Below are 2,528 nucleotides of genomic sequence, written 5' to 3'. Positions count from 1 at the left end.
GCGTCTCCTCACCCTCTTCATCTTTCGGAGCACCTTCTTTAGGATCCCCGGAGTAGACGGTACTTCTTCCGTCGAGCCAAGCATCATTAGTTCTTCATTTTCCTCCTCTTGGTCAAATAAACACTCGTACGGGTCCGGATTGAACATTTCCTGCATATATTCATCAACAATCTCATCAGTAGTGTCTAGAAAATACAAAGTATCATCGAAATCAAGAGAATGCCGAATGGCTTCAGCAAGGTAGTAGGTGAGCTTGCCATCTCCAACCCTCAAAGTTAGCTCTCCGCCATCCATGTCAATCAATGCTTTGGAAGTCCGCAAGAATGGCCTCACTAGTATCAAGGGTACATCCGTATCCTCATCGACGGCTAGTATCACAAAATCTACAGGAAATATGTACTTGTCCACCTTGACAAGCACATTTTCGACAATACCCCTCAGATGTCTCACCGTTCGGTCCGCTAATTGCAAAGTCATCCGAGTGGGCCTAGGCACGCCCAAGCCTAGCTTCTGAAAGAAGGTGTATGGCATGACGTTGATACTGGCCGCTGAGTCCGCCAATGCCATTTCTACACCTAAATTGCCAATGTTGCACGGAATGATGAAGCTTCCCGGGTCTTTCCTCTTGTTCGGCATGTTCTTTTGCAAAACCGCCGAGCAAGAAGCATCTAAGATCACTTAAGCACTCTCCTCTAACTTCCTCTTATTAGTCAATAAGTCCTTCAAGAATTTTGCATACTTAGGCATTTGAGACAATGCCTCAAAAAAAGGAATGTTAATGTGGAGTTGCTTGAACAAGCTCAGGAACTTCTTGTACTGCTCATCCGCTTGGTCATTCTTCAACCTAGAGGGATAAGGGATTCTTGGCTTGAAAGGTGGGAGTGCCACCTCCTTTTCTTTGCTTGTTCTCTCTTCAACCTCTATGACCTCAGGTGCGTGTTCATTGGGCTTATCACTCGGAAACCTGCCTTCAATCTCACTACCACTTCTCAAAGTGATCACCTTCACATGCTCTCTAGGATTGGTCTCGGTATTGCTTGACAAGCTTCATTGTGGTCTCTCCGATAGAGACTTCACAATTTGCCCCACTTGATTCTCAAGGTTGTGCAAAGAAGTAGTGTGGTTGTGAAGTGTAGCCTCAACTGATTGAAATCTTGTATCCAATGATTGCATGAATCTAGTCAAGGCCTTCTCCAAATCGGTCATCTAGGTCTCCAAACCGGAAACTTGATTCTCCATGTTTGGGGCTTGTTGTTGGAAACCCGTTGGCCCCATGGCCTTTTGTGGAACTTGGTTACTCCACGAGAAATTGGGATGATTCTTCTAACCCGGATTGTAGGTGTTGCTATATGGATTCTCTTGATTTCTCATTGAATTACCCACAAAATCCACATTCTCAACTAAAGATGCATCACCAATGGAGATTGGGCAATCGGAGGGAGCATGTCCTCTACCACACCCGGTGCAAGTAGTCACGGCCGCCATTCTATTCGATGTTAGAACATCTAACTTCTTACTCAATGATTCCACTTTAGCCGCCAATGAAGTTACTGCATCTATCTCATGGAGCTTGGCCATCTTTTTCTTCTCCCTAGCATTCCATTGGTAGATATTTAACCCCATTTCTTCAATTAATTGACTAGCCTCACCAGGGGTCTTGCTACCTAAGGTACCTCCTGCCGCCGTATCTAAGAGTTGCCTTGTACTTGGATTCAACCCATTGTAAAAGGTCTGAACAATCAACCACTCCGGAAATCTGTGTTGCAGGCACTTTCTCAGGAGCTCCTTGAACCTTTCCCACGTCTCAAATAGAGACTCCAATTCCAACTGTACAAAGGATGAGATCTCATTCCTAAGCTTTGCAGATTTTCCGGGAGGGAAATATCGGGCAAGAAAAGCTTCTAGCATCTCCTCCCATGTGGTGATTAATGCTCTCGGTAATGAGTGTAGCCACTGCTTCGCTCTCCCCGTTTATCTTGATGGCTCTCAACTTGATGGCATCATCCATCACCCCGTTTATCTTGAGCATATCACACACCTCGAGAAAGTTCTCTATATGACTGTTTGGATCCTCATCGGCTAAACCATTGAACTGTGCAGATTGCTGCAACATGTGGATGAATGCCGGTTTCAGCTCGAAGTTATAAGCTGTAATTGGGGCACGCATAATACTTGATTGTGTCACCAATACTGAAGCTTTGGCATAATCGGATAATGTCCTCTGTTACTCATTTTGTTCCGCCATATTATCCGACCATTCAAATTCCAAATCAGCTTAATTAGACTGTTCTTGTAAAGGTTCTTTCCCTTTTCTTCTAAGTGTACGTTCGAGCTCAAGGTCTCCTTCAATTAATATCGAAGGGTTTCCTCGGGTCATGAACTTGGAGCTGCACAAAAAGAAAGAAAACAAATCAGAATGATGATAGAATAGAAAATGTGAAATAGAATGAATAAATGAATAGCTAAGAAAACAAAGTGCAAAATATCTCTAAACGCCTACTCCCCGGTAACGGCGCCAAAAACTTGAC

At 44.1% G+C, this 2,528-nt stretch overlaps 1 non-coding gene across 1 annotated transcript; it reads left to right on the top strand.

Moving 5' to 3' along the window:
- Window positions 1–1,753: 1,753 nt before the first annotated feature.
- LOC120281570 lies at window positions 1,754–1,860 on the top strand. The gene has a single exon (XR_005542707.1). It is a non-coding gene; the product is annotated as a small nucleolar RNA R71 (small nucleolar RNA).
- The last annotated feature ends 668 nt before the right edge of the window (window positions 1,861–2,528 follow it).

Source organism: Dioscorea cayenensis, chromosome 17 (genome assembly GCF_009730915.1).
Source record: "Dioscorea cayenensis subsp. rotundata cultivar TDr96_F1 chromosome 17, TDr96_F1_v2_PseudoChromosome.rev07_lg8_w22 25.fasta, whole genome shotgun sequence".
Lineage (NCBI taxonomy): Eukaryota > Viridiplantae > Streptophyta > Magnoliopsida > Dioscoreales > Dioscoreaceae > Dioscorea > Dioscorea cayenensis.
This window is presented reverse-complemented; position numbering and strand designations above follow the sequence as displayed.